A 27,207-nucleotide genomic window follows, 5' to 3' on the forward strand; every position below is an offset into this window, starting at 1 on the left:
CCAAATACAGAGCAATCTTAGAAGAAAACCTGTTAGAGTCTGCAAACGACTTGAGACTGGGGAGGAGGTTCACCTTCCAGCAGAACAACCACCCTAAACATACAGCCAGAGCTACAATGGAATGGTTTAGATCAAAGTATATATTAATATGTTAGCATGGTCCAGTTAAAGTCCAGACCTCAATCCATGGCAAGATTTGAAAATTGCTGTTCACAGGCACTCTCCATCCATTCTGACAGAGTTTGAGCTATTTTGTAAAGAAAAATGGGCAAAAATGTCACTCCAGATGTGCAAAGCAAAAAGACTTGCAGCTGTAATTGCAGCGAAAGGTGGTGCTACAAAGTATTGATTCAGGGCGGCTGAATACAAATGCACGCCACACTTTTCACATATTTATTTGTTAAAAATTTTGAAAACCATTTATCATTTTCCTTCCACTTCACAATTATGTGCCACTTTGTGTTGGTCTATCACATAAAATCCCAATAAAATACATTTACTTTTTTGGTTGTAACATGACAAAATGTGGAAAACTTCAAAAGGTATGACTACTTTTTCAAGGCACTGTGAAAAAGCCTTTCCAGATGTGTTAAAACTCTTTTCTTCCAGGCTCAGAGTGCACACGTTCATGCAATGACTCTAAAATGAACTTTGCACATAGCTTACTATAAGGACCATTTATTTTTACAAGGTGATCATATGCACCCTTAAAGAGGATGTCCGCTGAAAAAAAAATATTAAAAGCCAGCAGCTACAAATAATGCCCCGGCCATCCTCAGGGAGGGAACCAGAAAGTGAAGCGCTCCGGCTTCACTGCCCGGTTCCCTACGGCGCATGTGCGAGTCACGCTACGCCTGCCGATTTGGCTCCCGCTGTGTACTGGGAGCCGAGTGTTCCCAGAACACAACGGGGGGGGGGGGTGACGTCATGCCCGCAGTTTACCCGAGACTGTGTGGCCGGAAGTGGGTGCAAATACCTGTCTTTAATCAGGTATATGCACCCCCCTCCCCCTGAAAGGTGTCAAATGTGACACCGGAGGGGGGAGGGTTCCGATCAGCGGGAGTTCCACTTTAGGGTGGAGCTCCGCTTTTAAATGAAAAAAAGGAGAAGAAATTAAGTTCACAAAGCTAAGCTCCTCAATGGCTCCTTTTCGTTTATTTGGCCTTCTGTGCACCCTCATAAGTTCTACAGCATCCTTTTTTCTTTTCTTTTTTGTGGACATACCTAAAGCTGAACTGCATATTTCAGGTGAGATAGAGGCAAGATTATCGGGCTAATTTACTAAAGACAAATAAACTGTTAACTTTGCAAGGGAAGTTGCCTTTGCCAGGGAATTTACTCCAAAGCTTAGTGAATAAGGTAACGCTCTGTTGATATCTATAATCCAGTCATGCGCAGTCAAAAAAAGTGCAGCTTGGCATTGCATACAGTTAAGCATGATCTACCCGAACAATGAGATTCTACTTGATATTTAAATGATATATGGTGCATGCAAGTTTTTAGCCTCCAAGTGCATATCTTTACATTTTATCAACATTTCCCATATAGTCACCCAAACAAACAGTGTATTCAGGTCTGCATGAGGCATTTTGTAGATATTATTCCACTACATAGCTTGGTGTCCTCTTACCCTAACTTTTATATCATTTTATACATATATTAAAAAGTTAGGCTCCAAACACTGAACCTTGGGGATATACTACTTCATCTACACACCACTGAGCTAAACTGACATTGCAGCTATCCAGATCAGCTAAATCTCAGAGCCTTCTTTGAGGCTGTACCCTGACCCCGTTGGATTGAAGACTGTAGAATTAACGTGGAATGTTACCCCCAAGCACTGAGCTCTGCCAGTGTCAGTTGCAGAGCACTTTCCATTTACAGAGCCATGGCACAGTCTTTTTGCTGAAGATGAATGGCAAGGGGCTACTACACTTTGGTATCCACTTTGCCTCTATTTCAGCAGTCGCTGCCTAAAGTGTTAATGTTCTATCCTGGTTGGTTCTTGTTGCCACCTACAGTGACCTTAATGGCCAAAAAAATCCATCTGTTTGCGTAGCTGGATGTGAGTAAACCAAAGTGTGTTTTTTTTTTTACCTGGTGTCGACTATTCATTTCCCCTCTGGAAGGTTTACACCCTTCCTGACCAGGCAATTTTGTTTTGCATTGCGGCACTGCGTTACTTTAACTGACAATTGCACGATCGTGCGTCACTGTACCCAAATACATAAAAAATATTTTTTTATATTCTGCTCTAAAACACAATTTAAATTTATTTGTGGAAGATATGGATCTGTGTTTCTGCTTTACATAAACACATGACCCATGCCTTCTGTACTGACAGAATGGTAATCTGCCTTGTGTACCGAACGATCACCTGGTGATCCCGCTATGTAAAATTGCAGCACTTGTCCCCATTTCACGGAAGCGTAGGGTCACGTATATAAACTTAAATCTGCTATGGGGCTGTCGGCAAGTGGTTAAGTTGTTCCTATTTAACCACTTGCCGACCGTGCTGAAGCCGAATCACAGCTTCAGCATGGCCGGACAGTTCTGGGAGGGCGTTGTATGACATCCTCCCACAGATCAGGGTAAAGAGCCAATCGACTGCTCTTTACCACATGATCAGCTGTGTCCAATCACAGATGATTACAGTAAACACAGGCAGGTTACATCTACACTGACAATCGGGGCACTAATTATCAGTCTCCTGAATATCGCTGGACTCCCAAAAGTGCCACTTCATCAGTGTCCATCAGTACAGCCTCATTAGCGCACATCAGTGAAGGAGAAACATGACCTATTTTGCCAATTATTATAACAAAATTACCTGTTTTAAAAAAATTATAACAAACTTTGAAATGTTTTTATTTTAACATTTTCAGTCTTTCTTCGTTTGTTTAGCAACAAAATAAAAAATCCAGCAGTGATTAAATACCACCAAAAGAATTCTCCATTTGTGAGAAAAAAATCATAAAAAATGTAATTTGGGTACAGTGTTGCATGACTGCGTAATTGTCATTCAAAGTTTGAGAGCTCTGAAAGCTGAATATTGGCTTGGGCAAGATGGAGGTTTAAATGCCCAGTAAGCAAGTGGTTACATTTTTATATATTTTTTTCACACAGCTAGAGCTTTCTATTTGTGGTATTTAATCGAATCTGGGTTTTTTATTTTTTTGCTAAATAAATGAAAAAAGACAGAAAATGTAAAAAAACAAAACATTTTCATATTTTTCTCCACTGATGTGCGCTGATGAGGCGACACCTATAGGCTGCACTGATAAGGCAGCACTGGTGAGGTGGCACTGCATAGCAACAGTGGCTCTCCATGATCGGGACCGATATCCCTCTGTCGAAAGCCGCTAATCGCCTTTTTTTTCCCTCTACGCTGTCAGCGTGAAGGAAAAACTGGTCGATTACGATCCTCTGTTTACATCATGTGATCAGCTTTCAGTGGCTGATTACGTGGTAAGGAGCTGGGGTCGGCCCCTTACTCTGATCTGTGATCAGCCGAGTCTCATTGACTCACTGATCAGAGCGTGCTCCGCAGGCGGCGCGTTTCTGTGAGAACAATTAAGGCCCGCGCTGTAGCTGTCTTTCAGTTATCGTGTGGACGGAAGGAGGTTAATGTGGTTTGCATGACCGCGCAATTGTCATTCAAAGTGTGACAGCGCTGAAAGCTTAACATTGGCCTGAGCAGGAAGGGGGTAAAATGCCCAGTAGGCAAGTGGTTAAACAGTGCAATATATCTGATCCCAAGCATGAAGGGAGTGTTCCCACTGCATTGTCTCCAGCTAAGGAGCCACTGACAGTTTCTGGGTGGCTTGCAGTGTCCCTCCTAAAGGACCTACAGCCTGGATCCTTGTTGGTCAAGGTTTTTCAAAGCTCTGTTTGGTGTGCCCCCCTCCTTTTTATCCAAGAGGTGTTCTAATATGAGTTTCTAAAATGATTGCTTACTTGAAATGCAGAGGTTGTAAGTGTGCTTAGATGTCTTCCCCTTCACACTCACTTTAGAGACCATATCGGCTTTTATTACTATTAATAACTGTATGAGTCACATTTCCAGGTAAGCCAGGCAATTCAACTAGTACTCTTACCAGTTTTGTCTCTTTTAAAGGCCCTAAACCTTTCAAAGTTTTTCTGATTTTACACCATTCATCAAACTGTTCTCTATGGTGACTGGGAAAATCCTGACATTTTTTCCTTCCAAATGTTTTGGCAACCAATATCAGTTTAGTGGGGATTTTTTATTTAAAGACGTTGGCCCAGATTCACGTCCAGCGGCGGATCTTTGCGGCGGCGTAACGTATCCGATTTACGTTACGCCGCTGCAACTTAGAAGGGCAAGTGCTGTATTCTCAAAGCACTTGCTCCGTAAGTTGCCACGGCGTAGCGTAAATCGGCCGGTGTAAGCCCGCCTAATTCAAATTTGTATCAGGGGGGCGTGTTTTATGTAAAACTACTGTGACCCGACGTGATTGACGTTTTTGCGGAACGGCGCATGCGCCGTCCGTGGAATTTCCCAGTGTGCATTGCTCCAAAGTATGCCGCAAGGACGTCATTGGTTTCGACGTGAACGTAAATGACGTCCAACCCCATTCACGGACGACTTACGCAAACTACGTAACTTTTTCAAATTTCGACGCTGGAACGACGGCCATACTTAACATTGGCTGCGCCTCATATAGCAGGGGCAACTTTACGCTGGGAAAAGCCTAACGTAAACATCGTAACTTTACTGCGTCGGCCGCGCGTACGTTCGGGAATTCGTGTATCTAGCTAATTTGCATACTCAACGCGGAATTCGACGAAAGCGCCACCTAGCGGTCAAAAAAAATGCAGTGAAGATCCGACGGCGTAAGACTTACGCCTGTCGGATCTAATGGATATCTATGCGTAACTGATTCTAAGAATCAGGCGCATAGATACGACGGGTCGGATTTGGACTTACAACGGCGTACATGGCGCTACGCCGTCGTAAGTCCTCTGAGAATCCGGGCCGTTGTCTGTACCCATTCTGGATCTGACAACTTCTTGCTTTAACCATTTGACCCCCTGAATGTTTGACCCCCTTTATGACCAGGCCATTTTTGCTATTCAGCACTGCGCTACTTTAACCACTTCAGCCCCGGAAGAATTTGCCCCCTTAATGACCAGGCCATTTTTTTGTGATATTGCACTGTCGCTTTAACTAACAATTGCGCGGTCATGCGCCCCTGTACCCAAACAAAATTGATGTCCTTTTCCCACAAATAGCTTTCTTTTGGTGGCATTTGATCACTTTTTTTTTTCGTGCTATAAACAAAGAGCAACAATTTTGAGATTGAGATAAATATATATATATATATATATGTGTGTGTGTGTGTGTGTGTATATATATATATATATATATATATATATATATATATATATATATATATATATATATATAGATATATATATATAGATCAATTTTACTTTTTGCTATAATACATATATAAAAATATATATATATATGTGTGTGTGTGTGTGTGTGTGTGTGTGTGTGTATATATTTATACTAATTTATTCATCGGTTTAGGCTGATATTCTTTCTACATATTTTTGGTAAAAAAAAAACACAATAGAGCATTCATTGATTGGTTGCGCAAAAGTTATCACGTCTACAAACTATGCGATAGTTATTTTTTATTGTTTTTGCTGGTAATAGGGGTGATCTGCGATTTTTAGCGGGACTGCAACATTGCAGCAGACAAATCGGACCCCAAATTACACTTTTTGGGGACCAGTGACATTGATCAGTGCTATAAAAATGCTCTCATCAATGTAAAAATGACACTGGCAGGGAAGGGGTCAACATTGTTCCCTGGGTGTGTTCTAACTGTAGGGGGAGTGGGCTGGCAGGGACATGACAGAGATCACTGTTTGCAATCACTGGAAACAGTAGATCTCTGACATGTCCCCTTTCAGAATGGGGATCCGCCTTGTTCACAAAGGCAGATACCCATTCTGCCTCTGTACAAAGGCGATCGCGGGTCACCGGTGGACCTCGAGTCCACCTAACCCATGGGCACGCTCCCACAGCATGCAGCGAAAGCCTGTCTGCTATCGCACCTGCGCGAGCTGACGTACAGCTACGCCGATTTGCACAGGAGAGCCAACCTGCCATGTATAACGACGGCGGCGGGTAGTTGTTAACTGGCAATTGGCACGGTCATGCAATTTGATTTTTAGAGCTTTCTTTTGGTGATAATTCATCACCACTGGGTTTTCATTTTTTTTTTTTGCAATATAACAAAAAAACAATAGAACATTTTTTAAATAAAAGAAACTGATATCTCTTCGGGATTTGGAAGGGAACCCCAAGCCAAAATGTAAAAAAAACTGGGTCCTTCCTCAATATTCATACCAGACCCTTATCTGGGGAGTCCAGGGGATTAAAAGGCACTTTCTGAGCCTCTGATTAACTCACCTGCAATACCATTAATACTTGGTGACTTATTGTTCGATAAGATTTAATAGCTGCTAAGGCGTCTTCCTTTAGAATATCTGGTTTGTCTTTGTTATCCATACTCCTTTTTTTATGTATATACATTTTTGGTATAAACTTTTCATCTTTTTTTAATGTTCTCTGGATCGTTCAGTATGAGTCCATTTAGAGTCTTTAAGCATCCCCAATATAGGTTGGATTTTCTGCCACAATCAATGTCCTGAAAAGCTAGTCTACTTTTTCTTTTTATGTGCTCAGCTTCAATTTTCTAACAAATATATTTTTATTTATCTTTCGATTTATATACCTTTTACACTATCAACAGAAATTTTGGCTTGCCTTATTTGTATTGCCGCTTTTCTAGTTAAATCTGAAATCAAAGGTGACTTGTTTGCTTTTTTTCACCTGTAATGTGTCCCCCCAGCTTGCTTGTGCTCTCCCGTCCCTCTGGGAGACCTGAGCGACCAACTGGCTTGTCCACCTACTGGTCAGAAAGCCGCTTAAAGCCAAGAACAGCTTTGATTGGCTCTCCACTATGGTAACCCACAAGCGATGATCTGACATCACTTCCTATTTACCTGGATGTCAACGGCACTAAAACCATTAGAAAATGCTGATGTTGGTGCAGAAGAGGGATTTGGGGTCAGAGGTGACACTTTGGGCCCAATTTGGACATTTTCACTTAGGGCTATACTCACTTTTGTTTCCAGCGATTTAGACATTAATGACTGTGTTGGGTTATTTTGAGGGGACTGGAAATGTACCCTGTTATACAAGCTGTACACTCACTACTTTGTAGAAAATGGTAATTTCTTCAGTGTTGTCATAACAAAATATTTACAAAAATGTCAGGGGTGTACTCCCTTTTGTGAGATAATGTATGTACTGTGTTAGCTGCAAAGTTTCAAAGCAGTGATATTGCTTTTGGTGCAGCCCAGTGCCTGATGACTCCCTGTGATGATATTCTGGTAAGGACTCATGTTGGACATTTTTTTTAACTGCCCCTGAACTCTCCTCTGTTATCTTATCTGTCCATGTACACAGGGTCGTTTGCAGTAGTTTCCAGACAGTTTAGTTTAGAGGCATTTTTTGTAATGCCAAAAAATGCATTCAGAAGCTGAGTTTACAGGCATTTCTAACGCTAAACGCGGTAATTCGCGTTTATCCTTGTTTTGTTTACAGGCGTTCTTTTTTGTATTTGGGGGGGGGGGGGAAAGCAAATGTGGCTAAACGCGGCAAAACTGAAATTTGACACGTCCGTTACTATCTGTCAAGTTAAATCGTTCAGGAAAGGTTGTAAAATTGTCCCGTGTACATTCATGAAGCCGTAGGGGCATTTTAGCACTGAGGTCTGCAGTGTGGGCTTTTCCAGACCTGTGCTCTTCACAATCAGAGCTGTGGTATAGCCTCTGAGGTACCCAGTCTCTGATGTCTCAAAAGTTTAAGCAAGCCTCTAGATCAGGGGTGTCCAAACTTTTTTTTAAAGAGGGACAGATTTCATGAAGTGGACATGCACGAGGGCCGACCTTTTTGCCTGACTTTCTTTTTTTGTGTTTTTATAGATTCTTTCTGGCCCCCACTTGCAATCTGCCCCCAGGCTCAGATCAGGGCAAGGATAAGCTTGTTTTATAAATATATTGTTATATAATATATTATTTCCATGTGTGTGTTAATTACACTTATTCTATCCCCGAGCGTCTCTCACTGCAGGGATCAACTCGCACGCTGCAGCCAATCACTGCTGCTGTTCACCGCCGCCAATCACAGGCACCGGCACATGCACAGGCATGACTCAGTGTCTGCTATTGGCACCGCGCACTGTCAGCTTCCCGGCGCGGTTTGGAACCCCAGCTTGTCAGTGAGAGGCGCTCAGGGATAAAAGTCGCAGCCAATCACCGCCGCCTATCACAGGCACTGGCACAGACACAGGCGTGTCTGCTATTGGCACCGCGCACTGTCAGCTCCCCGGCGGCATTTTAAACAAGCCCCAGCAACACGGCCCAGCTTGTCAGTGATTGGATTACATGGGGATTAGAGAACATTTTTTTTTTCTTCTGAAAGCCCAGCTCGCCCCTATTCTGTTCGGAGCCTGGGGGGCCACAAGGGTGACAAAATGCCAACTCAGATTGGGGCCGTATAAAACCGGTCCACGGGCCGCACTTTGGACATGACTGCTCTAGATAGACCCCAAATAATATGAAGAGATTATTAGTATGAGTTTTGCATTGTGACACTTTCTATGCTTTGTGTACTGTTCACCTGATGTCCAGTCCCCCAGTCTAGAGCAGTGACAATGTCGTCTCTGTACACCTTCCTTGTGTGAACCTCCTGAATATTCTGATATGAGCTCATTAGTTGATCTTTAGGAAATTGGCTCTATATTGTGGCGCTTTCCAAACTTGTGTGTATGGTGTCCATTAGTAACAGACTACACTCAAGTTATTGAGATTGGCACAGCCCTTTTGTGACCCTGTCCCTGTAGGCTCTCTTTCTATGAGTAAGTCTGTTTGCAATTAACGTATCTTGGTAACCTTTTCGAACTGAACTATTTTCCTTTTTATCACTTGCGCACTGTATTAATATCTTGTTTTAGAGCTTTGGTACAGTCTGTTGCTGTCTCCTATTCCATCTAAGGTGAAAGCTGATGCAGCAAAGAACAGAGTCACAATTATAACTGTTGTGTGCCATTTTTCTCTTGAAAATTTCTACCCTTTTTACCGAGGTATCTATTCAGCCTGAGGAAACTTGGCTTCATCTGCTTGTTCCTTTATTGCCCTTCGGCTTAAATTAAATATCTTCCTGCTGCTACTGTTGTTTCTAGAGCATCCTGGATCATCTGGTTTCTGATTTTGCTCTCTGGATCATCTGGTTTCTGATTTTGCTCTGCTGTTTGCCTTCAGTGTATTGATTACTGCCAGCTACCTTGTAAATGGTCTGGGTTCTACCTTTTTTTTTTTTGCATGTAATTGCTTACTGCTTTTTGGTGCAATATGTATGTTAAAAGAAGCTCAGAGGACAGTTCCTTTGTCTATAGATCCTCAGGATGATGAGCAGGGGCCTCAGTTATTCTCATGTTTACCAACCCCTTGAATGAACACAGGAATGCTCATTACAGTGCACGCTGGTTCATTTACAGGTGATGACATAGTAAACCTCAGTCCAATGTTTACTATGCCTTTTGTTTGTGAATGAGCACAGAATTCTCTGTGTAGAATATTCCTGTTTTGTTACAGAGTTCAGATTTGCAGAGGAGGAGATTGAGGACTGTGTCCTTAGTCATAGTTAATATTCCAATCACACACCTTCTTGGAAAAACAGCCAATAAGAGCAAAAATGGGTGCTGAAGCGATCGCCAGCTGGGAACTGGAACAACAAATCATACAAACATAATCGCCAGCACACCGCGGATCATACAAAACGTCCAAAAGTTTAATGCAGTGAAAACATCACAAGGATTGCAACGTTTCGAGGCCGCGCAGGACCTCTTCGTCAGGCAAGTGATACAAAATCAGTGCAACACCAATAAAGATATAAAGAACAGCCACCAATAGGAACATGTGGAAAATACCATAAACAAACACACCCTCCTCCTCCCCTCCCTCCACGTGACATAATACAGCGTCAGCAACAAAAAATGAGTGGATCAAATAACACTCACCCATGAGCAATCAGTGCATCCACAATGGCACTTGTCCGTATGGGCTCCGTGTGGATGCGGTGGTGTGGGTTATTGTAAAATAAACTCCGCCATAACAAAATAAATTCCTGATTGCCCCTGCTGTCTTGTTGCATTGACACAATGGAGCCGCCTCCGGCCAATCACGCTATGCCACGTGTCCCGCGCATGCGCTCGGGACACCGCAGGGGATCGTGGAAGACGCCAGCGCGCGTGCCGCCGTCGTCACGGCAACCAGTGACGTACAGGTGCCGCATTCGGCGAATCAATGGGCATGAGGAAACGTGTCAGCGAGGCTTGGAAAGCAAGCTGCTACACAGGAAGAGGAGATGAGATTAAAAACAAAAGACAGAACTAATGTGAAGCGAGGCTATCTCAGAAAAAAAGAACAAAGACGAAAAGAAAACATACCAAAAGAGAGAAGGAAAAGAGAAAAAGAAATATATATAAAGAAAAAAAAGTTAAGACAAAAGAATCAAAAAAGGAAAAATAAAGATAAAATGATAAGAAAAAAATCTTCACAGACAGTATATCACAGGGGACAGGTAGAGTGCTGGTGTAATGGGCAGAGATTCACTTATATATTTCTCTAACTATAGCAAGAAGCAGGTAACCCAGCCCTAAACAATTGTACTGCACAGACAGTATATGACAGGGGACAGGTAGAGTGTGCTGGTGAAATGGGCAGAGATTCACCTATATATTTCTCTACGTATAGCAAGAAGCAGGTAACCCAGCCCTAAACAATTGTACTGCAGACAGTATATGACAGGGGACAGGTAGAGTGTTGGTGAAATGGGCAGATATTCACCTATATATTTCTCTAACTATAGCAAGAAGCAGGTAACCCAGCCCTAAACAATTGTACTGCACAGACAGTATATGACAGGGGACAGGTAGAGTGTGCTGGTGAAATGGGCAGAGATTCACCTATATATTTCTCTACGTATAGCAAGAAGCAGGTAACCCAGCCCTAAACAATTGTACTGCACAGACAGTATATGACAGGGGACAGGTAGAGTGCTGGTGAAATGGGCAGAGATTCACCTATATATTTCTCTACGTATAGCAAGAAGCAGGTAACCCAGCCCTAAACAATTATACTGCACAAACAGTATATGACAGGGGACAGGTAGAGTGCTGGTGAAATGGGCAGAGATTCACCTATATATTTCTCTACGTATAGCAAGAAGCAGGTAACCCAGCCCTAAACAATTGTACTGCACAGACAGTATATGACAGGGGACAGGTAGAGTGTGCTGGTGAAATGGGCAGAGATTCACCTATATATTTCTGTAACTATAGCAAGAAGCAGGTAACCCAGCCCTAAACAATGTACTATATGAAGCAGATGTCACAGAAATCAAGAGTGCTGGTTTAGATTTCTGAAGCAGTATATACCTCACTGACACTGTCCCCAAAATCCGGAGCCTGTCCCTACCATAGCTACACCAGACTGACGAGCGGCCCATAAACCATAAGATTATAATGATGTCAAATAAATAAATAGTGCTTGGTTAGATTTCTGAAGCAGGATGAAACCTCACTGACACTGTCCCTAAGAATCAGTCAGCAGCCTTTCTCTATCATAACTAGAGCAGAGTTCAATGAATAAAGAATGCTTGTTTAGATGTATGAAGCCGGATAAACCTCACTGACACTGTCCCTAAGCAGCAGCAGCAGCAGCCTTTCCCTATCATAACTGAAGCAGAGTGACGATCTGTGCTGTGTCCCTCTATCTAATATAGAGGGTGGTCACATGCTGCACTGGCCAATCACAGCCATGCCATAAGTAGGCATGACTGTGATCAGTTCCCAGTCACAGTAGTAAAACGAATGGCGATTGGCTGCCGTGCAGAGCGCCAAAACATACCCGAACCCGGACTTTTTCCAATTATTTTACAGTTCGGGTTCGCTCAACCCTATTAATTACCCTTTGAGTGAAGGCGTACTTTTGTTCATACACTTAAACGTGGCATGCCCAAGCCTCCTGGTTCTTGCTCTGGACACCCGCGTTGATGCATGAGATCTGTTGACATGTAAAGTACCCCAATGTTCAGCTAGCACAGCTGTAATATCTTGTAGACAATCATAGTCTGTCTCTCCTATAAACCACAGATCTCAAAACCATAATCCTTATGTTTAGTAATATCTCTCCTAATTTTATAAGGGCTTACTGTGTCCTGTTGAGTCTCTTAAAAGTTTCTTCAATTTAGCTCGAATGATCAAGCTTTCAGTCTGTAGCTTCTACTTTAGATTATGTAATCCGATGCAATTGCTTTTTTTTTCATCTCTGTACATAATCCCAAATTAGTTAGGCTTTACACACCCTAGGACTTATGTTGCCCTGTGTTCCCTAAAGTTTGTCTTGAGGTATACTACCCCTATTTTCTCACCCCACTTCCTTTCTGCATTGCATGGTAATATCCTAATATTATGATCAATACATCCCTTGTGGTGCTCATCTCTCCTAAGTCCTAAAGTGAACCTCTAAATTGAAGTGTACCCTCCATGGGATAACATATTGACTCTCACATCTGATCAATGCACTTTCAATTGACTACTGTTGCCTATGGCAAATCCACTAAAATAGTGTCAAAACATGCTGGGTAATCTTATTGAGACACTTTTGTAATTCTATTGATGGGATCTCTTGCAAGAGAGGATTTAAGAGGAATAGAGGCAATGTGAATTATGGGTGGAGGAAAGGCTAAGAAGAAAGAAGATTTTAGAAAGCCCAAGAGATAAAGAAAAACAAGAATCAATAAAGTTAAGAGGATTTTGAGGGAAAGATGAGGAATAAATTGACGGGTGTACTGTGAAATAGAATAGGAGATTGACAGAGAGAAACATATTTAAACAGATACTGCTGATAAAGGAGAAAAGGCTGCACTGCTCTCCATGATAGGATAACACTTCATGGTTAGTAAGTACAGATAAAAGAAAGACACAGAGACCAATAATGGAGATACAGTATATCAATAAAACATAATGAATGTTAAAAGTATTAAATAAATAATGGTTATATTTTAATACTCAGTGGGCGGGTTACTATATGCATACTTTATCACTGACCAGTGCATCTTTCTAGTGCTCCTTGGCTTCCCAGCTTTACCATAATGGAATGCTTAATAGATCCTTGCTAAAAATTTGTAGACGTCCTAGATTCTGACAGTTCTTGTTGTTCAAATGGTCATCTCCTCTCTACTCTGAGTATAGCAAATACTATCCCATTTACCACCCCCCCTTTTAGGATTCTGGAATCAATTGGAACTTCCTTTTCGTACTGTCACTCAGTACTATTTTGCCTCTTATCTTGTATGGCAAAATCCGATTTTTGTCTAGCATATACTTGGTGATATGTTATATACTACTTTCCTTCTTATATGTATCTATACCTATTGGCTGTGTACATTGCACTTATTTATAGACAACATCCCTGGTGCCTGTTCATTGTCCCACTTGGATTTCATTTCCAGCTTCTACACGCTCTCCCCACCTGGTCGGTGTTGTGCTGCTGGTGGCCTTTGGATGTTTGGGTGGCGCTGTGTTGCTTCATCGCTGTGGGGGCTGTGATGCGCTAGGTGGGTCCTCCCTCTCCTCCCCTTTCACTCTGTGTTCCGGAGTATTGGGGCGGACCTCCCCTTCGCCCATCGGCGTCACGCTCCTGATGTCGTGCATGTGATGTCATTCTTTGACATCATCACGCCGAAGTCTAGTGTCACTATTCCAGCGACCCCGTGGAGGATCATTCGCGCCTGTTGCTGAGTGCGGACTGAGATCAGGTGCAGTCTATTGCCTCCATTGGTTCACTTGTGGCGTTGGCAGCATATATCTACATTTCCCGTTTTGGAGCAAGCCATTTCCACGGCCAACCTCCTCTCGGGAATGTTGCACACCTGCTACATCGATCTGCTGGTGTAGCTTTAATGCGATTTTTGGTGAGTCCTTTCATTCCTTAGCCCACTTATTTTCTATCACACTTACACATTTCCTATTTAAATGGCCTTTTGCCATTTTTTCATCCCTTTATCGAATCTTTTTTAATACATCCTTAACTGAGAAAATACACTGGGTTCACTATTAATTACTAATATGTACAACATATTACTGTTATACAATTTACACATATTTAATATACTATTTTGTTCCCAGACATTCCCACCTTAAGAATCTCGTATTACCTTGTCACATTGAGACCCTGTTATCAATTCTTGCACTACCGGACTCTCTCTATTATCGCATCTTCATATATGCTGCCTCAGCCCCGTGGCAATGTCTTGCTCACAGCCCACCTTGCACCATTTGCTGCACGCTGCACTCATTGTCTAGGTTGGTGAGTGTGTTTGGCTGATTATCCATGATTTATCTAATATCTATTATTTTGATTTATTTATATTGGCTTACTATATAATAACATTAAAACCCTCTAATATTCCCTAGGAATTCTGCTGCATCTGCTCCTGACGAGTGGACATATCCGCGAAACGCGTAGAGATATATCTGATGCTACAGTTACACCTCATATGGAATTCCACTTGCCTACTTCGTATTGCTATATATTTTTCAGTGGATCTACCTAGGTTCATATGCGGGTGCCGAGCATGTTGCCTTTGGCATCTTATTGCCATACTATTTTCTACAATTATCTTTTATTTACCCAATATTGCAATCATATGCTGCTATGTATATATCTTTCCATCATGTGAAGGTTTAGTGCATGTAAATTATGTATATACGAAATATATTATTTACTGTCCTTAGACTCATGTTACTATATTTATTTATTTTATTTTTACCTCCACTATTCTATTGCTTCATTTAAAGTCCCAATTACCCTCTCGATTGTACCCAATACCGGGATGGAGGCACTTAACTGTGCTTCATCTAAAGTGCCAACCTCCCCCCTTTTTTGGTTACAAAAATCTATATTACAAAAAAATATATCCACTTAAGACCCAGACCATTATGCAGGTTAAGGCCCATGCCCCTTTTTGCGATTCGGCACTGCGTCGCTTTAACTGACAATTGCGCGGTCGTGCGATGTGGCTCCCAAACAAAATTGGGTCCTTTTTTTCCCCACAAATGGAGCTTTCTTTTGGTGGTATTTGATCACCTCTGCGGTTTTTATTTTTTGCGCTATAAACAATAATAGAGCGACAATTTTGAAAAAAAATCTATTTTTTACTTTTTGCTATAATAAATATCCCCAAAAAAGATATAAAAAACTATTTTTTTTCTCAGTTTAGGCCGATACGTATTCTTTTACCTATTTTTGGTAAAAAAATCGCAATAAGCGTTTATCGATTGGTTTGTGCAAAATTTATAGCGTTTACAAAATAGGGGATAGTTTTATGGCATTTTTATAAAAAAAATGTACTACTAATGGCGGCGATCAGCGATTTTTTTTTTTTTTTTTCGTGACTGCGACATTATGGCGGACACATCGGACAATTTTGACACATTTTTGGGACCATTGTCCTTTCTATAAAAATGCACTGTTTACTGTGAAAATGCCAATGCAGTGAAGTAGTTAACCACTAGGGGGCGCTGTAGGGGTTAAGTGTGACCTCATATGTGTTTCTAACTATACAACTCCCTATATCAGGAAACAGACGATCACTGACATTGCCACAATGAAGAACGGGGAAGGTGTGTTTACACACACCTCTCCCCGTTCTTCAGCTCCTGTGACCGATCACAGGACACCTGTGGCGATCGGGTCCCGCGGGCGTGGTCACGGAGCTTTGGACCCCACGGCTGGACTCTTAAAGAGGACATACAGGTAGGTGCTTGTGCCCAGCCGTGCCCTTCTGCCGACGTATATCGGCGTGAATGGGGTCCTTAAGTGGACCGCCGCCTGTATATTTGTGTCGGCAGAATGGCATTGCACTTCACAGATGATGTAAATTCAAACAAACAGTGGTAATGGCTTGTCTGTAGCAATCTCCACGTTGGTATAGGAAATAAAAAGGGTACTCTTACCAGCTGTGGTGGACTTGCGTGCTAATACTAGCGCCAAGTCAGGTAAAGCGTGGTGGTCACAGCGGACCCTGGGTTTTGTGCAGATGGATAGCTCTGTTGGATGGTTCAGATGGTCGCTCCACTCAGGATATTGGAACCGATCTGGTCAGACGCTCTCTCCAAGGCAGAAACCCCAATGGGTGAGGCCAAATGATGGAAAAGGCCACACTCGTGGAACACAGCATATGTGAGGAATAAATGAAAAAAATGCTCCAATGGTGCAGGTCAAACAAGCAAAAACCGTGAAGGCTTTATTTTGTTAAAAAATGTAGCAGTAAAATCACGTGAAATTGGGATCATAAAAAGCAGTATGGGGTACTCAGCATGTTACCCGACGCGTTTCGGCTCAAAGCCATCAACAGAGGCATGTGTCTGTACCCCCACACTGCTAAACTTATATAACAAATGCTCTGTAACTCCTCCCCAGGAAAGGGCGGGGACAGGAAATGGAAAACAATGACAGAAAACAAATGCATTTTAAAACATGATGTATCATATCAACATTCCCCATGATGGCTTCAAAATACTGTTTAACGTAGAAGTATAAACACAACTTTAAAAACCAATGACATATGAAAAGTAATCATAAACCTATAATGAATGCATGTATGTATACATGCGCCCATATAGGCAACCATTGACCTTAGCATGCTGTGGAGCATATCCGTGCAGATAAGAAATCAAAAAAGGAAGAAATGAAGAGGGGGGGTCTTGGGAGGGGGCAGGCCGCCAGCCATAGCGCAATACCATCTACTCTAAGACCCGCCATGCCTGTCACATTGTCACCACCAAAAAGATTGCACTAATAGGCTGTAAAAGATGTACCACTTAATAAGCGTCACCCTGGGCTAAGATCTGTATAAACCCTACATGGTGAGCATGTGACCGCAAACACTGCCAATCGGGACGGTCCAATTCCCAGAGGAACCGACCACTCAGATTGAGGACAGCAAAATGCGGTGACAAAAAAACAATGAATAATAAAGAGTGACCTGTAAAAAAAGAATCAATAAAAAAGACTCAATCTCAGGGGGCACACGTGCGGGAAAAGAATAACCTTTCCCGCACACGTGCGGGAAAAGATTAACTTATAATGTAATGACAAAAAATGCTTGTATAAACATTAATGTCATTACGATGGGGGGTTCCCAATATAGACAGAGGAAACCCATTCAAGCTGATGTAAGCTGTGAAAGTGTATACCAATATAAATGACTCTAACAAAAAATCACATAGCGGTCTGCATAAAGACAAATGAATTCCAAACGCCCAAAGAATAACTTTTCCCGCACACGTGCGGGAAAAGATTAACTTATAATGTAATGACAAAAAAAATGCTTATATAAACATTAATGTCATTACGATGGGGGGTTCCCAATATAGACAGAGGAAACCCATTCAAGCTGAGAAAGTGTATACCAATATAAATGACTCTAACAGAAAATCACATAGCGGCCTGCATAAAGACAAATGAATTCCAAACGCCCAAAAATTGGAACAAATATCATATGAAGGTCCGCCATTAATGAATGGAGGAATTTAATATATTAAACCAATAGAGGAAGGGGTATTATAGACCCAATGGAAAAATCGGGTCAACTGTATACACAAAAGTAGGAGAACCACTCGCTGTATATAGAGATGATGGGAAAAAATATATATATATATATATATATATATATATATATATATATATATATATATATATATATACTTAAAAAAAATGAACAATAAGAATATCGATCTCAAGAGCTCACGCCCGATTGATAAAACAATTGACGTCCCAGTCAACATTCATACCATGGGGCGTGTAGCTCTTGAGCTCGTGTATCCAGAAGGTCTCCAATCGGGAGACCCCCCTAACACAGGAGTCGCCTCGCCAGTGTGGTACGAATTTGTCAATGACTTGAAAAGAGGTACCCCTGGGGTCTTTAGCATGACATTCCAAATAGTGCCTAGAAACGGTATGTTTGGGGCACCCCTTCCTAATTTTCCCCAGGTGTTCATTCACTCTGATAGCAAAATTGCGGATAGTGCGACCCACATACTGCAATTTGCATGGGCAGGTGATGAGATACACGATGTAACTGGAAAAGCATGTAGTAAACTGTTTCATCTGATACGTGCGGTTGGTGACCGTAGAGACAAAGGAGTCAGTCCTCCGTCGTCCTAGTACATTGATAATGCATGTGTTACACCTGCGGCAAGGGTGATAGCCCTTAGTTTCAGGAAAGAAAGCGACTCTTTTTGGTGGATCAATGACATTAGGTGCAATTTCATTCTGCACGGATCTTGCACCCCTGAAAATCAGACCAGCCCTTTCAGGTAGACAAGGTCCCAAGATCTTATCACTGAGGAGCACCTTCCAGTGTCTGTTCAGTATTTTTTTGATGTCATTATGTTGGACAGAATAATCCGTAAAAAAGGACCATTTAAACTTATCATCCCTGTCTTTTTTGGTTTATCCACAAGCAAGGAGGACCTATCCATCTTGGACACAGTGTCAATAGCCCTATCCAAATCTCCAGTTCTATATCCTTTGTCCAAGAATCGCTCCTTCAGAGTCTGGCACTGAGAATCGAAGTCCTCCATTTTGGTGCAATTCCTCTTCATACGAAGGAATTGACCCTGAGGAACCGATCTCAGCCATTGTTGGTGGTGACAGCTATCGACCGGAATGTAACCATTCCGGTCGGTTGGCTTGAAGAAGGTCTTGAACTCGAAATGGCCATTAGTTGCCTGAATCTCCAGATCCAAAAAATGGATCGAAGTGGAGCTGGCTTCATATGACAAAACGATACCACGATCGTTGTCATTCAGGAAGGACATGAAGGAGTCAAGAGACTCCCTCGTGCCCTTCCAGAGGAGGAGGATGTCATCGATGTAGCGTGCCCAGAGAACCAATTCAGGTCTCTGTGTAGCATCGACGACATCCTCCTCCCACTGGGCCATGAAAAGATTGGCGAGGCTGGGGGCATACTTAGCCCCCATCGCCACGCCTTTGACTTGAGAAAAAAACTGGTTTTGGAACCAAAAGTAATTGTGTTTGGTGGCAAATTCTAATAGTTCCATGATGAAATTCCTCTGAATAATAGAGAGGGATAGATTCCGTGTAAGGAACAGTTTCACAGCGGCCAAGCCCAGATGGTGTGAAATGCATGTATATAAGGCAGAAACATCTGCCGTCACCATGAGTATCTCTCCTTCAAACTGGACAGCCTCGAGTAACCGAATGGTGTCCTTAGTGTCCCTCAGGTAGGATGGGACTAATTTCACAAGGGGCTGGAGATAAAAATCGATGTATCTGCCGATACGGGAAGTCACAGAGTCAATCCCGCTGACGATTGGTCGTCCAGGGGGATTGACAATATCCTTATGGACCTTCGGCAGATAATAAATAACTGGAATGCGGGGCGCCAAAGGCACAAGATAATCCGCTTCCTTTTTATTTAAAATATTAAGGGCAGAACCCTCTTTAATTAGAGCCGTGAGGGCTTTTTTGTATTTGGAGGTGGGAGGTGTATATGGAATTTCATGAACTCTCCCCACAGATCATTGAACTTTGATTGCTTTTTTGCATTCATCCAGTGTTTTCCACTAGCTTGATCGCTAGACACATATACTTTGGCTCTCATGAGCTAACTTCCCATTTACCATTCACTACACAAGTGTTTCTTCAATTGTTTATGTTTATATAACATTTTTTTCACATTGTTTTTTAGGGCTGCACTTTTTTGTATTTATTTGCCTGGACTTTGTTTGTTTGTGTGCTGGCTGCTTTTTGGGTCATACCTCTTATCACTAATTTTTCTAGTTAGCGCAATTTTTCCCCCACATATCCGGCAGAATGGCATTGACAGGCATAGGTACGTACAGGTACGTCCCCTTTAAGATGCCGCCGTGTGGTCGCGCACGCCGCTGGCGGAACGCTCACGACACTGCCGCCTTCTCTGGGAGTCTGACCGCGGGTCCCTGCGGACTCGATCGCCGCGGGGATACCCATGGTCGTCTCACGGATGTAAACAAGCATCTCCCCGCTCTGCCTTGTGACAAGGATAGTGATCACTGTGATGACTGTCTTGTCATACACAGCCCATTCCCCCTACAGTTAGAAGCACTCATCAGGGCACACTTAACCCCTACAGCGCCACCTAGTGGTTAACCCCCTCACTGCCAGTATCATTTTCACAGTAATCAGTGCATTTTTATAGCACTGATTGCTGTAAAAATGACAATGGTCCCAAAAAAGTGTCTGATGTGTCAGCCATAATGTCGCAGTCACAATAAAAATTGCTGATCGCCGCCATTACTAGTAAAAAAAAAAATATCAATAAAAATGCCATAAAACTATCCCTTATTTTGTAGACACTGTAACTTTTGTGCAAACCGATCAATAAATGCTTATTGTGTTTTTTTACCAAAAATATGTAGAAGAATACGTATCGGCCTAAACTGAGGAAGAAAAAAATGTTATATATTCTTTTGGGGGGATATTTATTATAGCAAAAAGTAAAAAATATTGCATTTTTTTCAACATTGTCGCTCTATTTTTGTTTATAGCGCAAAAAATAAAAAACACAGAGGTGATCAAATACCACCAAAATAAAGCTCTATTTGTGGAAAAAAAAAAGACGTTAATGTTGTTTGGGAGCCACGTCGCAATTGTCAGTTAAAGCGACGCAGTGTCGAATCGCAAAAAGTGACCTGGTATTTGATCAGCGAAATGGTCCGTGGCTGAAGTGGTTAAAGGGAATGTAAAATCTTTAAAATAAAAAAGTAAATAACAAACATGTTATACTCGCCTCCACTATGCAGTTGGTTTTGCAAGGAGCAGCCTGGATCCTCCTCTTTTTCGGGTCCTTCTTTGCTGCTCCTGGCCCCTCCCTCCTGTCAAGTGCCCCCACAGAAAGCAGCTTGCTATGTGGCATCCAAGCCGAGTCACCGCTCCGTGTGTCCATTTAGACACTGAGCCCCAACCCAGCCCCGTCCCTGATTTGGTTAATTGACTTTGACAGCCGCAGGATGGCCAATTACACCGCTGCTGTGTCTCAGCCAATCAGGAGGAGAGACCTGGAGTCCATGCATTCCTTTGCAAGGAGTTCCATCCATATCAATTGTGATGCAGTGGCTGCATGGACACAGCCACTGTTCTCAACTTAACATCTATGTGGGTGCATGTCCCTGACGTCACTCTGTCATTCTGTCTGTGTTTGAGGCCATGCACCTACACCCGCACACATGTTAGATCTGTCTTTGCAGCCGCTGTGTCCCAAATAGGACTGCCTGCACAGAACACCTATTCATCCCCATGCAGGTAAACATGCCATTTTAGTATACCCCATGCCTTAGTAGGCATTTAGCAAGAGTCCTGTAAGTTATGCTGTGTTTGTGTGCAAATAGGAATTGGATTTTTTTTTTTTGCAAAAATAGCGATTTGATAAACATTTGCGCAAATATTGCATGGCCTTAAACAGTAGCACCTTCTTTTTATTCTACCGGTCATGTTTTAGAAAATATATGGTTTAAAAACTCTGAAAGCTGTAAGGTTCAAGCATCTCCCACCTGTTTTTTTTTTCCTTATGGTGGTAGGTTCATTTTTCTCAACATTCCTGTTGAAATTCATTATTCTTTTAGGTAGCAAGCATTGTGTTACCTACCCTACTTTGTAACGCTAGATTCTTTCCTGGTGCCTTTCTTGTTACTAACATTTACATTTTTTCTCCTCCCTTTTTCATCTCACCATGCTCAAAGATTGATTCCTTTGGATATTTTTGTAAGATTTCCATATCTGTTGGATCTCTCAGAGGCTGTTGTTTATCTAAGATTTTCTAAAATTCATGTGTCTGTTGCACTTGCCTTTAAAATCTTGTTCTTGGTCCAAGGGACTCGCATTTCACCCCCTGTGCTTATTGGCTCTTTGTACTTTTTGCTCAGAAAACTGAAGCATAACATTTAGGGACAGGCTGGCCTTCGATTTTTTTTGCCAGTGTTCATTTCCTGTAGGCAACTGTATTTAACTAAATTCCTGTATCCCTCAATAGACTTTAAAAAAAAAGATTTTATGAGAACTCCAAAATCGTATTTTTCTTCAGTAGAGAAGGGGGGGACATGGGTCCCACCCAAATTACTTTTCCACAGTTGCCAGGCCTGTTTCCTGTGTTGGAGGTTTTCAGTTCTTATGAGTCTACTTATTGTGAACTGATAGCCTACTCCTGAGGCTGGCTTTGCAGAAGTTTATAGCGGACAGGAGGAGCCTCCTGCTGACTTGGGTGGCAAGGGACATGTGGGTACAGGCAGCCGTTGTGAAAAAATGCTGTAAATAATGAAATGCTTTCAGAAATAGAAGTGTTAATCGTTCATTTATTTTCCATTTTGTGGAAGAGAAATTGAAATCAAAACAATATTTAGTTTGACCATTCTTTGCAAGTGTACCTAGAAGAATTGATGCTGCTTTGAAGGAACGTGGCAGGTAGGTTGATCCAAACATCTTGGATAACTAACCACAGATCTTGTGGCTGTAGGCTGCCTCAAATCCTTCTGTTATTCACCTAAAATAACCCCCCTCCTCGCCACTGCCTCTCTACCTCATATATGCTGCTTCCTTCCCTCCTGCACTGCCTAAAAAATGCCTGCGCTGTCCCCTCCTCTCCTCTGCCTTCACCATCTATCCCACCCAACACAAATCCTCACCCCCCCTCCCCATATCGGAACAGCATCCTCCCTCCGCCAACATGGACGTCCGTGGATCCAATTTGATACCCTGTGTCAGTTTGTGAATGAATGTGAGTCTCTATACAGATTACTATCGCATTCATTACAGTGCAGACCAGGTTGCTGTCTTCAGAGCCTCAAAAATCAGTAGCACCTTCTGTTTTTTTTTTACTGTTCATGTGGTTTCCGAAAATATATGGTTTGGGGGGTCTTTTACAAACTTAAAGCTGTAAAGGAAAAACAAAGCACTGAGGTCCAGCCAGCTGAGTTTAAAAGTGGAGCGCAAGGTCTGGTAGCGAAAAGGTTATTGACATTGGCTGTGTTAGGGGTCACTGTCCTGTTGCAATACATTTTTTGCCAATTGCACGCCCCGCTGATGGTATGGCATGATGGATAGGTATCTGCCTGTATTTCTCAGCATTAAGGATAATATTGATCCTGACAATCTCTAACTCCGTTTGCAGAAATGTAGCCCCAAACTTGTAAGGAACTTCTGCCATGCTTCATTGTTGCCTGCAGATGCTCATTATTGTACAGCTCTCTGTCTCCTGCTACAGCCAAATATTAAAAATTTTGACTCATCAGTCTAGAGCAGTGATGGCAAACCTTGGCACCCCAGATGTTTTGGAACTACATTTCCCATGATGCTCATGTACTCTGCAGTGTAGTGTAGCATCATGGGAAATGTAGTTCCAAAACATCTGGAGTGCCAAGGTTCGCCATCACTGGTCTAGAGTATCTACTGCCATTTTTTACACCCCAGTTCCCATGCTTTCGTGCATAGTTGAGTCGCTCAGCCTTGTTTCCACGTTGAAAGTATGACTTTTGGCCACAACGCTTCATGAAGACTGTAAATATCTTGCTAGAAGCAGTCTTTAGATGGGTGTACCTGGGCCCCACTTGTTTCTGCAAGTCCTGTGCTGATGGCACTGCTGGATATCTTCCAATGTCGAAGGGAAGTAACCACAATGTGTCTTTCTCTTGCTGCATTAAAGTGGTTCTGAAGCCTAAACATTTCTTACCTTCTTGCATTGCTTGCGTTTTAAGGTGCATGTTTAGGCATTGTTTTTGGCCCCTCACCCCCCCTTATACCTGATCCCTCATTTGATCCAGCACTGTGCACGTCTGAAGCTCTTCTCTCCCCTCATTTCCGTGCCTCATTGGCTTTGCTGCGGCACCGGGAGCCATTGGCTCTCTGTGCCGTCAATCACAGCTAGTGATAAGGGGGTGGGGCAGAGTCTCACTGTTTGTCAATTATCGCAGAAGCAGGGCTTGGGAGCGAGCACGCATGCGTGCCCCTATGGCAAGTAGCTTCCTGTGGGTGCACTGGACAGAGAGAAAGAGCCAGGAGCGTTTGGGGCCGATCTGTGCAGATGTTTATTAAAAAAAATTCCTTTACGGTCATTTTACATTTCCTTGGCCATCCACTGCATCTTTGGTGCTCAGTGTTTCCTGTTTCTTTGTGCTTCTTCAAAGGAGCTTAAACAGCATATTTTGAAATCCCCAGTCTGCTTTGAAATGTTTGCCTGGGAGAGACCTGCAGATGCAAGAGACCTTGTGTCTTGTTGCTATATTCTGTCTTGCCTCCGTGTATGACCCATGACATGAAACTGTCTTCCACAACCCTACCTTAGTTTGGCTATTCCTTACCCGGTTTAAGCCTCCTACACAGCTGTTTGTTTCAGTTAATGATGGTTTCAACCTACATATAAAATAAATGATCATTCGCACCTGCTTGGTAAACGAACACCTGACTCTATTCCTATAATATCCCTGACTTAAGTCAGGTGTAAAATTTGATGCTGGTTTGAAGCCAAAGGGTAGTCACACTAAATATTTGTTTGATTTAGCTTTTTCTTTTGTTCGCTCACTTTGCATTTTGTATATTGATATTCACAGTAATGTATGTGGGGCTTTTTTTTATGTAAAGGTGGACTCTGAATAAGGTTTTTGATATGAAAAGGGCGATTTATGCCTACCTCACCTTTACTTTCTTTCTTTCTCTCCCTCTCTCTCATTCTGACCCTTGAACTTACTCCTCCTGAACCTTGCACTCTATGACCCAGATTCTCAAAGGACTTACGACGGCGTATCGACACGTACGCCGTCGTAAGTCCAAATGAGAGCCGTCGTATCTATGCGCCTGATTCTTAGAATCAGTTACGCATAAATTCGGCTTAGATACGAGCGGCGTAAGTCTCTTACGCCGTTGTTAGTTATCAGTTTAAACGTACCAAACATGTTATACTTACCTGCTCTGTGCAGTGTTTGTGCATAAAGCAGCCCAGATCATTCTCTTATTGTGTCCCTCACTGGTGCTTCTAGCCACTCCCTGCTGCCAAGTTCCCCCACAGCCAGCAGCTTGCTATGGGGGCACCCGACCCGCTGCTCTGTGTGTCTATTCAGACACAGAGGCTCGGCCCTGCCCCCTCTCTAGCCTCATTGGCTCACATATTTTGATTGACAGCAGTGGGTGCCATTGGCTCAGCAAATCAGGAGGGAGAGTCCCGGACAGCTGAGCCTCTCGGGCAATATTCCTGGATCGAGATGGGGTTTAAGTAAGTGTTAGGGAGGCTGAGGAGTACTGCTGCACACTGAAGATTTTTTGCATTAAAAAACATTCTGCCTTTAGAAACACTTTAAGGTAGGCTCAGTCAAAGTGATAGCTTTTTTGTACAGAAAAGTATATGTAATGGAAAAGTTTTAATTTGTTTTTTAAGTGATCCTTTTGTTCCAAGATTTATGTGTATCAATAATACTGTCACCTGTGGCTCAATATATGAGTATTTTGTCAGTATATACAGGTGCATCTAATAAAATTTGAATATCATAAAAATGTTTATTTTAGTAATTCAATTTAAAAAGTGAAACTCATGTTATATAGACTCATTACACACAGAGCAATATATTTCAAGCATTTATTTCTTTAACCACTTGCTTACTTGGTACATATACCCCCTTCCTGCCCAGGCGAAATTTCAGCTTTCGGCACTGTCACGCTTTGAATGACAATTGCGTAATCGTGCGACGTGGCTCCCAAACAAAATTAACGTCCTTTTTTTCTCACAAATAGAGCTTTCTTTTGGTGGTATTTGATCACCTGTGCGGTTTTTATTTTTTCCGTTATAAACAAAAATAGAGCGACAATTTTGAAAAAAACACAATATTTTTTAGTTTTTGCTATATTAAATATCCCATTTAAAAAAAAAATGTTTTTTTAGTTTAGTCCGATACGTATTCTTCTACATATTTTTGGTAAATCACAATAAGCATATAGTGATTGGTTTGCGCAAACGTTAGAACGCCTACAAAATAGGGGATAGAATTAATACTTTTTTTTTTTTTTTACTAGTAATGGCAGCGATCTGCGATTTTTGTCACGACTGCGATATTACGGCAGACACATTGGACACTTTTGACACATTTTTGGGACCATTCACATTTATACAGCGAACAGTGCTATACAAATGCACTGGTTACTGTATAAATGTGACTGGCAGGGAAGGGGATAACACTAGGGGGCATCAAGGGGTTAAATATGCACCCTGGGAGTGATTCTTACTGTGGGGGGAGGGGGACTGACTGGGGGATGTGACCGATGGTTGTCCTCAAAATTCAGTATCCATGGAAATATGAATAATACATAAGACCAATAAACAGGATTTTTGATACAGAAAGGTTACCTTACTGAAACGTATGTCCATGTACACAGGGTTGCTAATAGGGGAGGAGGGGCACCGGTCCTCCTGTAGGGGGCCCAGGAAGCAGGAGGATCGGTGGCGCAGAGAACAAAGGATGACAGCACCTCTTATCCAGCAACTCAAAGCCGGTTTCTCCCCCTCTCCCTCCCGCTGGCTTTCAGACTGGGTGAGAGACACAGAGGGCCAGGGGGTGCTGAGGTGGGTTGTGCCCACCACGATTTCAGTTCTGCCCCCATAGCTGTCTGCCACTGAGCTCCTTACCCTGCCCCTGTCCCAACTCACAGCCAGGACAAGGAGAAGGCCGTTCCACTCTCTCCTCCTGTCAGAAGAGAGCTGGTCTTTACAGTACATGGGCCCGGATCACTCTTATAAGCCATAATCATCAAAATTAAAAGAAAGAAATGCTTGAAATATATTACTTTGTGTAATTAATTTATATAATATGAGTTTCACTTTGTAAATTTAAATTACTGAAATAAATTGACTTTTTGATTATATTCTCTTTTTTTGAGATGCACCTATACATATACAGTGTGCGCAGTGAATAGGCACATGTTCTGTTTAAGTGTCCCTATTTAAGCCACTCCCACTGTTAGAGCCGGTTCACACTGGGGCGACCTGGTATC

This window comes from Rana temporaria, chromosome 3, assembly GCF_905171775.1.
Source record: "Rana temporaria chromosome 3, aRanTem1.1, whole genome shotgun sequence".
Classification (NCBI taxonomy): domain Eukaryota; kingdom Metazoa; phylum Chordata; class Amphibia; order Anura; family Ranidae; genus Rana; species Rana temporaria.